Raw genomic sequence first — 13,543 nt, 5'->3', positions numbered from 1 at the left:
AAAGCCATAATTACTAAAACTGCCACATTTTGGACCAGTTTTAGCTTCTAAATTCTGAATTCTCATAGAAGGCAATCCATGTAGTTCAATAAGAAGTGACTATTGTGTGAGTGACAATGGGTAACATTACAGAATTCCTACAGCTCCTATAGGTTTGTTCTAACTATACCTACACAATAAAGTGTAGGTCTCTGGTGGAAATCTGTGCATACAGTAAGAGTAGAGAAATAGTGATATTTCACCACTCTTATTCCCATGGAATAGGCCTGAATATAAGCAATTACTTAAATGTGGTCAGAATCGTATGCCATAATGTTCTAATTTAAGGAATGAAAGATCTTTTGGATTGCTTCATTCCAGGAGCCCCCAAGGTCTAAAGTTTAGTGAATCAGGAAATACCATTCGGGACCAATTTGGTCTAAGGCTAATGCTGCCTCCCTATTCCCAAAAATAGAAGAGTTGATGGAACTGCCCACATGACCTTGGGAAACTGCACAGGTGTCCTGTGTAGTTCCACTAGGAACAAAGGATGAACAAATCAGATGGGTCCATTCTTTCTGTAGAGGTTAATGGGACTGAATAACACCAAAGCAGTGATGACTGATGACCATAACAAGAGACAGGTGTTAACTTACTAATCCTGAACTGTTTCATTGTTAAATGGAATGTGTGATGTTGCTTGACCATAACCATGTCTTATCACATATAGAGAAATCGCTTACTCTTTCTGCTTTTATAACAGATGAGAAAGGACATGAGTTTTATTCTCAACATCTAATACGTTGCAATATGTGATCTGTGTTCTATGTGGGTTAAAATTCTACAGGGTTCTTCAAGAATCATTTTACATCCTGAAATATCTCTTTTCTTTCAGAGAAGAGATGTGATTTATTAGCTTTATTTACCAGCTCTGTAACACACAATGTCTGAAAAAATAGCTTTTTAAATGAAATTTGTTTATTTAGTCACATTTGTGTGCTTTCTCTTTCCCTCGTGTTGATATGTATGTGTCAGTACGCTTTCTAAAATTATAAATAATATAAAATATTCTACATTTTATAAAAGATACTGACATTTTGCATTTATAATAATAGCACTGCATATCCAGCCTATTAAGTGTTATAAAATAGTCAGTAGCAGATGTTTTCTTTTTTTGGCTATATGCACTGGAAGTGGAATTTTAAATTAAAGTTTTAAAGATTAAAATAGTCAACATCTCATTGACTAATCTGTGGAGATTCTGGCAATTTTCCTCAAGACCTCATGGGATCTGATGTGAGAATACCAAAATGTCACAAGTTCTAACACAGGGACACCAAAACATTGTGAGATTTCATGCAAAATTGTTAAAATACTGCAATGGGTTTGGGGAATTGTGTGGAGAGAGGAACTGTCAGGACATTACATGATGGTACCCAGAATGTAATTAAGTTGCAATCCCTAACCTAGGTGAATAAAAATATACATGATGATTGAGTCTATGTCATCAAGTCTACTGTGAAATTTTCTCCATTACAGTCCGTCTCCAACCTGGTCTTCCAAGAGTACATCCATTGCTACTGTAACTGAATCCAACCATCAATATGTATGGTACTCCTTACCATTTCCCAAAGCTATTATCTACTGGATCTGGATATGAAGGCAATTTCTTTTGCCTTCTGCAAAAGACAGAAGGCAGTGGGGACACTGAAACAAGCAGCTTTTTCTAATCTCTCTCCCCTATCTAGTAATCTGCTAGAGGTGAACCCAAATACTTTTGCCAGAAGTTCTAAATCATCATCTTCTGGATTTGATCAAAAGATTAGGCTGAATACAAACAGGATTCATTGATGAAGGCAAGGAACTAGAATGACAATTTTACACAATCCCCACTACTTTTTATGTATGCTATGGCATCACATGAATGTGTAAAAAGGGCAAAGTTTGTGATGAAACCTAATGCCAGTTTTGGTCATTTTGACAAAGCAGCAAGATTCTGTGGGACTTGGTGAATGAATAGGAGAAAAATGATGCCCAGCGAAGGGACAAAAGTGTTAAATATGATTGCAATCATCATCATCATCATCATCATCATCATCATCATCATCACAATCATCACCCATCATTCTATTGCTATGATTATATAAAGTATTTTTAATATATATAAATCTACTATACCGTAAAGGAGAACTGCATGTAAAAAGAAGGTTACATGTTGCCAGGCTGGGAAAGACATATTACCCGATCCAACAAATTTGTTCTTAATCTTTGCTATCTAATATTACTTTTATTACATCAGACATAAACAATCTCTGTGATTTTCTTTTTATTTATGCCATTAAACTATGACAAAAAGCCTACACAATGTACTGATGATTCTGTCCTTATATGAAACCCCTATAAAATGTTAACCCACTTCTAAAAAGAATCCTATGGAAGTTTGTTCAATATTGCAATTTCATATAATTGCCTTTGCTATTGCCCTCTAGTTGCAAAGAATGGTCTTGATTTTCTGCAGTTTGGGCAACTAAGCATCATTGAATTTTTCCATAGATGACTATACTTAGGAAAGCAGAAAGCTTTTGTCTTTCCTGATTGCTGTCTTCTGAGCTCTTCTCTTTTCTGTTTGTCCATGCAACATATTTACAATATAAATAAAGGCCAAGTTTGCTCTACTATAGTAAAAATTCCACGGTAATTTCACGGTAATTGTACATCAAGGAATAGATACACTTTTATTAATGCAATCTAGAATTTGGAGATTTAAGGTGAAGTCACTGTGAGTTATTATAAAAACTGGCATTTCGAAAAAGCCTGAAGACCTAGCTCTTCATCCAGATGTTTGGTGAGGACTACAATACTGTATTTATTTTCCTTTCTGTATCCATTTGAATTATTATCCTGCCATCTCTATCTTCTTTTTTTCTTGACATTCTTCTTTTCTTGTTTTTTATGTTTTGAATCATTGTAAGTCTCCCAAAGTTGCTGGGACTTGGGCATTATGCACATTTAATAAATAAATAAACAAGCATATTCGACATGTGAAGAAACCATTTAAAATTTTAAATGATGGGAAAATATGTATTTCAAACTTGGTTTTTTCAGTTAAAATATTTGCCTCTTAAAATTAATACGGTTATTATGTAGCATCTAATGTCAGATCATATCACACAATCCTATTCTTAACCTCTGAATTCCTAAGTGGAGTGAGATCTAAATATCTTCAGAATTTTGAAATAACTTATTATTTAATTTCTGATTAACAAATAGGATAGCTTACTCTAAAAACATGATGAAGCAAAATGAAATCAAAAGGATAGAATTTTGAAATAAAGCCCTGTCAGACCTTGTAATTTATTGACTGTTGGTAAATAATATTGAGAGCAACAGATAGCTGAATATTACCCCTATCGATAGAAAGATTTCTTACAAACGTGACCTTGCACCCGTTTCTTTAATATAGACTCCTTCACTATCAGTCTGTAGAAGGATGTTATCAGCTTAGAGTCATTACATTGTTGCAAATGTTCCAAGTCCAACCTACTTGAATTCTGTTAACACTTATCTGGTATCAATTTAGTACAGAACTTTAATTGACTAGATTCTTGTGTATAGGCTGGAGCAATAAAATTTTGAACTGCAATTAAGGGTATGGTCCTGATCCTTTGTATCTGACACTAGATGAAACAAAAATGTCATTTTAATGCATTTTTCTTTTCAACACTTCTACAATACCAAAGTTAAGACTATTTCCCCCATTTCATAATGTTACCTGATATCGTTTAAACATTTTTAGCCTAATAAATATCATATGATTTTTAAGACACATTATTGTTATTTTAAACATGCTGATTTCCTAAAGACTCTTCTTTTCTCTTTTCTATTAACTGGGCAAGGAAAACCTATTGATACAAAGATACATGTAAACCCATTATATGCCAAGCATAAAGCCCTGTCATAGCAAGCTAGAAATCATAAAACATATTAAATCCACACATCATTATCTTTTCTTGTTCATCCCATCATCATGATACCACCAGATACAACTGTGAAAGTTTTACATCTGACTGTAAAGCTCTGAAGTGGAAAGTAAAGGATTTTGAGGTTTACATAATACTTCTGCAAAAACCTCAGGAGTTCAAAGTTAGATGAATAGACAATGGAATAAAATTTAAAGTTGAAATGGAATAAAATTTGAGTTTTATTTAAGATGTATTATTCTGGCAGCTATTTTTCACTTTTTATTTCCTTACAGCCCACACTTTACAATTTTAATATGATCATTCCCTCTGTATTTAATAATTTCTCCTATAGTCATATTAATTATTATGATCTGATAGTAAGTTCTAAAGGAGCTCAGGAGACATCCAGAGAAATACATAGGGCCTGGAGGGAATTCAGGTTAAGTATCCTTATTCTTCAGTAAGTGGATGAATATTCCAGTATAGAAGGTTTTAACAGTTTGTCCTGAATTGCCATTTAATCAAATCAGGCTTTTTATTCCCATTCTTAATATTGGCAAGGAGAGATCAGTGAAAATTAATGGATCCGTTTTAGCAATATTAGCAGTTTAAACAAACATAGCAGCTAGATGGTTATTGCCTTGCAGATATTTGTTACCCTAGTAGATAATATCACCAGTGTGAGTATGGGATTTGCTGCCTATATACAGGTAGTCCTTTACTTCCAACCACAGCAGCTAGCTTCATCTTTAAGATCTTATGTAAGTACTTTTTTAAGATTTCTGCATTAAATCCATGTAATATATAATAACTTCTATTCAAATTAATGGAATACTTCAATGTCAGGTGCTAAATTAGAGCTAGTATAGAATTTATATATAGACCTGAATAATACTGCATACAGTTAGGCAGAAAACAATATTGTAATCAAGGAACTGGTTTTCATGATTATTGTATGTCCATTGCAACATCCCCATAGTCACGTGATCAAAATCAGGCATTTGGCAACTGTCACGTATTTATGATAGTTGAACTGTCCCAGGGTCATGTGATCACTATTTGTAACCTTCCCAGGTGGCTTCTGACAAGCAAAATCAATGTGGGGGTTCAGATTCATTTAATGACCACATGATTCATTTAACAACTACAGTGATTTATTTAACAACTATGGTACAAAGGTCATAAAATGGAGCAAAACTGACATCAATTGCCTTGTTTAGCCCAATTTGGGGCTAAATTGTGGTTGGAAGTAAAGGACTACCTGTATATAGGCAGCAAATCCCATACTCACACTGGTGATATTATCTACTAGGGTAACAAATATCTGCAAGGCAATAACCAAATTAAGAGAGCAATTTAGAGAACTCCAAAGTAGATTATATTGACTCAGTTTAAGCTGGCTTCTGAAATGGAGATTGCCTTGTGGATTGCCTTTATTAGAGGATGATTAGGGGACTGGAGGCTAAAACATATAAGGAACGGTTGCTAGAATTGGGTATGTCTAGTTTAACGAAGAGAAGGACAAGGGGGGACATGATAGCAGTATTCCAATATCTCAGGGGCTGCCATAAAGAAGAGGGAATTAAGCTATTTTCCAAAGCACCTGAAGGCAGGACAAGAAGCAACGGGTGGAAACTCATCAAGGAGAGAAGCAACCTAGAACTAAGGAGAAACTTCCTGACAGTGAGAACAATTAATCAGTGGAACAGCTTGCCTCCAGAAGCAGTAAATGCTCCAACACTGGAAGTTTTTAAGAAGAGACTGGACAGCCACTTGTCCGAAATGGTGTAGGGTTTCCTGCCCGAGCAGGGGGTTGGACTAGATGACCTCCAAGGTCCCTTCCAACTTTACTATTATTATTATTATTAAGGATAAACAAATGTATCCTGACTCTATTCATCTTGATCTCCAAGTTATTTCTGAATTAACAATATTGTATCTTCTGAATTACCTAGAAAACGGGGCATAGGAGGTTTATACATAGGAGGTTCTGGAAGAACTCAAAGATACCATTTTATCCCTGTCCTTAAAATATTGCATGTTTCTTTTTATTACTATATACAGTATATATCTATATAATGGCCTTCAGAGGTCATCTGAAGAAGTTCATCAGCAGACACCCACAGATTCACATAAAATATCAGAATCTTTTTTGGCTTGCAGGAACTGACCTCTTTCAGGATTTTTAAAGATGCTGTAACTTTTTGAATAGGACTTTAACTGCTGATGATCTTAAATTTAATTTTAACATTTTTGGTTTTAATACTGCTTTTATTGCAAAATTGGTGCTACTCAAATGTAATCAGAATGAATGAACAACATTGCTAGGGGAAAAGGTTAGTATCAGAACACAATTCTGCTCCACCAAGTTGGGGCACCCAATTTCCACCAATTAAGACTCTCCAAACATTGCAGGCATTTTGTCCTCTGAGAAGGGTGTTGTTTTCTTGGGCAATATTGGTTTACTTCAGAGAACTCTAGTAAGTCTGAAGAAATGGTAAATCTTGAATGACTAGCCTCGTATTAAGCATGAGAATGCCATAATTCTGTAGTGGCCAACAGGTATATAGAGAGGAACCTTACAAACATGAACAAGATGGCACTCTCCTGGCAGCTGGCATTTAAAGTATGTTTCTAGATGTCATATTTAGCCATCAAAACTAATAGCTGAATCCTCCTGAATTTGTCTAGTCTCCTTTCAAATCTATCCAGCTAAAGATTTAAACTGGTAGATAGAGATCTCACTGTAGCTGATCATAACATATTTCATAGTTTAGCCATGCTAAACTTGGAAAAAAGTATCTCCTTTTATCTGTTCTGAATTTATTTTCAATTGATCCTAAATGATGAGAGAGGAATAAAAACCTTTGCATTTATTCTTTTCATAGCAGGCTGGGTTTTATCCATATAACTATACTCTCTCTCTCTCTCTCTCTCTCTCTCTCTCTCTCTCTCTCTCTCTCTCTCTCTCTCTCTCTCTCTCTCTCTCTTACTTGAATTCATTTTAAGTTTAAAAATCCCAGTAGCTATCTTTTTGCTTGTAGGAGAGTTGTACTTTGTTTTCCCCTTTACTCTTTTTAAAGCCTTACAATATCCTTTGTAAGGCCTGAGAATCAAAAGTGTATATAATTCCAAGTTTGGTCTTACGTTAGATTAATATAAGGGCATTGCTATATTGGCTGTATTCTTTTCTATTCCTACAGAGCCTTGTGTGTGATCTTAAGAGCTTTCTGTTCTTGTAAATTCACATTGGATACAACCAAGTTTTGTAGCTATTGATCAATATAGCTTTCTCAGAGCTAAAATCATTCAAACCAAAATAATATCTCAGCATGAGGATAATACATATATAAAAAATCCTCCTTCATCCATCCACTTGAGCCCCAAGCTGCTCAGGAGTGAGTCAAGATTCAGGCATCTATAATTCAGCCACTGTTATTTGGAATTAGCCAATCTCTACTTGTGGACATGAATTCCTTTCTTTTAGATTCAAGAATATGACTGTGAGGCTATTGGTATGCACGGGATGGTGCAAATGCCAGCCAGAAGTAAATGATTCCATTTAAAATAATCTAGCAGCTGTCTTTCTATTGATTTAATGTTTACTGACTTCCTGTTTCCTTCCTGTCTGTAGTTATTATCTACTGCTGTGCCATTGCTAAGCAAACCTCTTTACACAATATGTTTTGGGGGATTTTGTAAGGCATCATTACAATTAAGAACCTTTCTTTTAAATAGGGATGGAGCAATAGATTGAAAACATGGAGATTTAGAAAATATATCCTTCCCTCTCCCAACTTTGGAAATGCTATATTGCGAAAGAAACCATCATTGAAAGATTTGGGTTGAGTGGTAATAAACCGGACTTGGCATCAGTTACTATCCAAGGTTATCCACAACTGCATTTTCCTCTTTATCCTTTCCCAAATGTAGCGGAAGATAAGAAAGCTGGCAAAAAGTATGGACGGAGCAGACAAGAGCCCAATACAGGGATTTATACTTTTAATTCCTCCAGGATGAGAGAATTATTTCAGAAAGAAGGAAAATCTTATGCTAATATAAGCAACCCCCAAAATAGAGCTTCTGTGAACGCATGACAGTTTCCATGTTGCTTAAAAATATCAGTAAATTAAAAAAATGGGCCCTTTGGTGTTCCCATTCCTATCTAGAAATAATATGAAATGTTTATTTGGCCACCAAACAAATCAACGTTTGTCACGTATCTCAATAAATTTGGTCCAGCATGATCATACATAGTGGCTATTAATGCCTGAAAATCCATTATGATCCATTATAGCTTTAAAATTTGCTTTCAAAATTGGATATTGAGACCAGGCCTTTGATGAATATATGCTAAGAGGTAGGAACATTCATTCTGGATTAGGGTCCAAATTGTTCTAAATTCTATGTCCCACAGGCCAAACATCACCACCAGATGGATTCATAACTGGCTGACTGGCTGTACTCAGTGTGTGGTCCTCAATAGAACTGCATCTAAATGGAGGGAAGTGTGTAGTGGGGTGCCCCAGGGCTCTGTTCTGGGCCCAGTGTTCTTCAACATCTTCATCAACAATTTGGATGAGGGGATAGATGGGGAACTCATTAAATTTGTGGATGACACCAAGCTGGCAGGAATAGCCAACACCCCAGAAGACAGGCTTAAGATACAGGAGGATCTGGACAGACTTGAACACTGGGCACCATCTAACAAAATGAAATTAAGTGGTGAAAAAAGTAAGGTTCTACATTTAGGCAAGAAAAACCAAATATATAGGTATAGTATAGGGGGTACCTTGCTCAATAGTAGTAACTGTGAGAGGGATCTCGGAGTCCTAGTGGACAATCACTTAAATATGAGCCAGCAATGTGCTGCGGTTGCCAAAAAAAAAGCCAACACAGTGCTGGGCTGCATTAACAGAGGGATAGAATCAAGATCACATGAAATATTAATACCACTTTACAATGCCTTGGTAAGACTCTAGAAAGAGTACTGAGAAGAGCAACAAAGATGATTAGGGGACTGGAGGCTAAAACATATAAGGAACAGTTGCTGGAATTGGGTATGTCTAGTTTAATGAAGAGAAGGACGAGGAGGGACATGATAGCAGTGTTCCAATATCTCAGGGGCTGCCACAAAGAAGAGGGAGTCAAGCTATTCTCCAAAGCCCCTGAGGGCAGGACAAGAAGCAATGGATGGAAACTAATCAAGGAGAGAAGCAAGCTAGAACTAAGGAGAAATTTCCTGACAGTTAGAACAATTAACCAGTGGAACAACCTGCCTCCAGAAGCAGTGAATGCTCCAACACTGGAAGCTTTTAAGAAGAGACTGGACAGCCATTTGTCCGAAATGGAATAGGGTTTCCTGCCTTAGCAGGGGGTTGGACTAGATGACCTCCAAGCTCCCTTCCAACTTAATTATTATTATTGAGGATCATCACACAGTCAGTCAGATGTTCAGACTGGATTTGGCATTTTGTCTACCTATCGAGTCCTTACCCAGGACCTGGGACAGGCAGATGTGGATATTTGATGGTATTACAGGTATCGTCGCAGGATGGAAGCAGTTCCTAGTAAGGCCGCCTTTTGCAATTGACTAATAGCAAATTTGTCAATGCCAATGGTGTTCAAGTGTTATTATTATTATTATTATTATTATTATTGTTATTGTCAAAATAGTAACTGATACTTTTCATTGTTGGTGGTAGCTGATATTGAAGGTATGCTGCTTGTGATTTAGGATGTAATAAATAGCTATGAATAGCAATAATAATCAATATCCTGGTCTTCAAATAATTCATCTAGTTTATTTTATAAAAATGATCTAAATTGGTGGCCATCAGCATATTTAATAGCAGAGTAATTCAAAGTTTAGTTACAAATTATGTAAAGTTTCTTTTATCAATATTGAATCTCCTTGCATTGATTTAATTATTCCAGATCATGAGAGTAGGCAAAAAATAGCTCTTCAATCACATTATCTAAGCCTCATTTTTAAATTCTTCTATACCTGCCTTTGTGTCTTAAAAATCCAATTGCTAATCCTCTCACCCCTCAAAAAGAACAAATTAAATGTGACTGTAAAACACTAAACTAGAAAAGGGGCATCTGTTTAGAATTAGCACAATCTATTTAGATGTTTTTGCTATGCCTCAAAGAAATCAAAATTCTCCTTAAAATGTAGCTACTATCTATATGAAAAATTTCCTAGACTTATGCATCTCATATGCAAATTCATTAAGAATATAGGAAGTATAGCTGGCTTAGAGCAACATGCCAACTACCCTTAGCTACACATAAAGGCACCTGCCAGGTAAGTATCAGATCCTACTAATTTTCATAACTTTATTTATCTTCAGCAGACCTATTTGGACATAACTATGCAAAATGTGTTACATCATATTTTGGATAACTTCTATTCAGACAGATGGACTGGAAAGGAGAAAACACATACATGTTTTCCTTAGTATTTCAGCAGCCTACTTACAATAGATAGATCCAGTAGGAATCAGTATCACATAAACAAAACGCATTACCCAAACCATATTTACAATTTTCAAACTGAATTTGTGATTGCCAGAAAATAGCAAACAAGCTGGTCAAATGATTTATCTATGAGTACTAATAGTTTTATTGTAAAATTTCTCAATGACATACTTTATTTTTTTTAAGACAAGTTTTATTGGTTTTTTGATTTTTAAAACAAAGTACTCAAGACACACCATAGTGTTAGGGTGATCAAACATCCGCAGACCAAACATATATAGAAAATTAAATCAATACATCAAATATTCCCTCTCTTTTTCCCTTAAATTCAACCTAAACCTGTTCTTAAAACTTTATAAATTTACACTACCATAGTCAAAATAACTATAAGTACAAACATCAGTTTGGGTATCCCTTCCAAATATATTCTAATTCCTTAATTTTATCATAGATCTTATTTATTTCTTCTTCCACTAATATCCCTTATTTAAAATAAAATATTAACCCATCCTATACGTATCTAATCCATCCATCAATCAATCTCTTTAAACTGCCCCGTTATTTCTTATTTACATTTTTCTTCCTTCATGTTCTACTTCTTACTAAGAATAATTCATATTATTATTATTATACATTATTATACACATATTTTCACTTTTGACCTTTCCATATTTATTCTCCTCTATTATTTCTAGTCTCCAACCAGACATACCACTTGTTCCATGTTATATAATACTCTGTGTCTTCCTTTTCTTTTATCTCTTTTGTTAATTTGTCCATCTCAGCACAATCCAGGATTTTTCTTATTACTTCTTCCTCTGATGGTATATTCTCATTTTTCCAACACTGTGCATATGCTATTCTTGCCGCCGTTATTATATGTAAAATTAAGTACCATATTTCTTTACTATATTTTCTGTTTAAAATACCCAACAAAAAGATCTCTGGTTTCCAGTCTACGGGTTGGTCTATTATTTCTTCGATCCATTTTCTTATTGTTGACCAGTATTTTTTTGCAACTGGGCATGTCCACCATAAATGATAATATGTTCCATGTACTTTTTTACATTCCCAGCATGTTGGCGAATTGTTCTGGAACATCTTGGCAAGCTTTGCTGGTGGAAGATGCCATCTGTAAAACATCTTCAACTGGTTTTCCTTGAATGCTGCCGACATAGTCAATTTTATTTTTATTTCCCATATTTTTTCCCATTTCTCCAATTCTATATTATATCCAAAAATTTTTGCCCATCTAATAATTGTGTCTTTGACAACCTCGTCTTCCATTTTATATCTCAATAGGTATTTGTATAAATTGCTAATTAATTTTATTTCTGTTCCATGTATAATTTTATCCAATTCTTGCAGCTCTTTTTGGATTGCGTATAATTTTTTGTCTTCTGTATATTTAGATTGAATTTGGGTAAATGTCCACCAGTCAATCTCTCTGCCAATATCTTGTTCCAATTCTTGTTTTGTTTTCAGATTTCCCTGTTCATTTACTAATTATATTGTATCTAATTATCTTATTTATATCCAATAGGTTTGGGTATTTCAGAGCTTCTGTTGGGGATAACACATTGGAATTCTTATATAATGTTTTTGTTTTATTTTTTCCCAAGTCTGTAGCAATGCATTCCTAACTATGTGTCTTTGAAAGTATCTGTGTATTTTATGTTTTTCGTCCCATAGGAATGCATGCCACCCTGCTTGCAAGTCATGTCCTTCTATTATTAAAACTCTAGTATTTTTCAAATCCATCCAATCTTTTAGCCAAGTTAAGCTCGATGCTTGGCAGTATATTTCCCACTCTGGTAATGCCAATCCCCCTTTATCTTTCATATCTTGCAAGAGTTTTAATTTAATCCTGGGTTTTTTCCTTTGCCATATAAATTTAGTGACCAATTTATTTAATTCTTGAAAGAATGTTTTCTCTAATTTTATTGGAATAACCTGGAACAGAAATAATATTTTTGAATTGCCCATTTCTCTTACATCTCGCTCATAATCTTAGTCCTTAAATCAGTCCATAATTCTAAATTGCCTTTAATTCATTACATAAAACTTTAAATTTCACTTCTTTTCAGTCTTATTCTGCGCTGTTTCCATAACAGAGGTTTCCATAACAGAGCTTCCCTTCCAACTGTTAAGTCTCTTTTTGTTGCTTGTAGTATCATTTGGATCCATGTAAACCATCTTGGCCTTTGCATTAGCCCTCTGATTCTCTTAACCATAAAATTTTGTTTCTTTGATATTTCAAATCTCAGTCTTTGCTTTTCCTGGTCCTCAAAACCATAAGTGAACTGCTTATCAGGCAAAGTCAATTTCTCTTTATTCTCAGTTAAGTCCTCTTCTTGTGTAGTCTGTTTTATAGAATAATCAGAAGTAGTCTGAGAGTCAATTTTGAAGTTTAGAGGAGAGATTCTGGCTCTTAATTCTGTAGTAAATTCTTTCATTGTAGCACATATTTCTTCTTTAGCCTCATAAATCTTTTCCAGAATAAGTTTACAATTTAGGTGTGAATGCGGCTCCATTTTAAAAGTTATTCAGCTGCATCAGGTTATCTTTCTCTCCCCCCCCCCCCCCAAAAAAAAACAGTTTGAACAGCATAATTCTAATTATTGTGAATGACATGCATCCTAAGAAACACAAGTACAGACATAAAATAGTTATTGGAAAAAAGATAAAATTATATGATCCCTTTAAGTTCCATAAATTTGGTAGGCTTCACAGTCTTGTAATAAGGTATGGAAATATTAATGGTAGAATGTTATGTTAACCCCAGTGGAAAACAGCAAGAACAAGAAGATATGATTGCAATATGACTAACTTTACAATAAGTATTTTAAAAGATCCTACTGATGCTATACTGGAAATCAGGAAAAATAAGATATACAATGTAAAAGTTTAGCTTCTTGAAATCCAGATGGGAAGGACAGTTATCTTTCCTGGCAGATCTTTGTCTAAATATTCTGTTTGTGAATGTATGTCCACTAGTAACTATATAGAAAAGACAACAGAAGTAATTAAACTGTTGTGTAACATGCAGTTAAAATGTTTGGAATCTTTTATTTTAAGAAAAAGATAGAAATAAGGTGAACACTGGTGTATAAAATTAT

Source organism: Crotalus tigris, unplaced genomic scaffold (assembly GCF_016545835.1).
Source record: "Crotalus tigris isolate CLP2741 ecotype Arizona unplaced genomic scaffold, ASM1654583v1 scf7180000017785.2122318, whole genome shotgun sequence".
Classification (NCBI taxonomy): domain Eukaryota; kingdom Metazoa; phylum Chordata; class Lepidosauria; order Squamata; family Viperidae; genus Crotalus; species Crotalus tigris.
The sequence above is the reverse complement of the archived record's forward strand: the minus strand, read 5'-3'. Positions refer to the sequence as shown.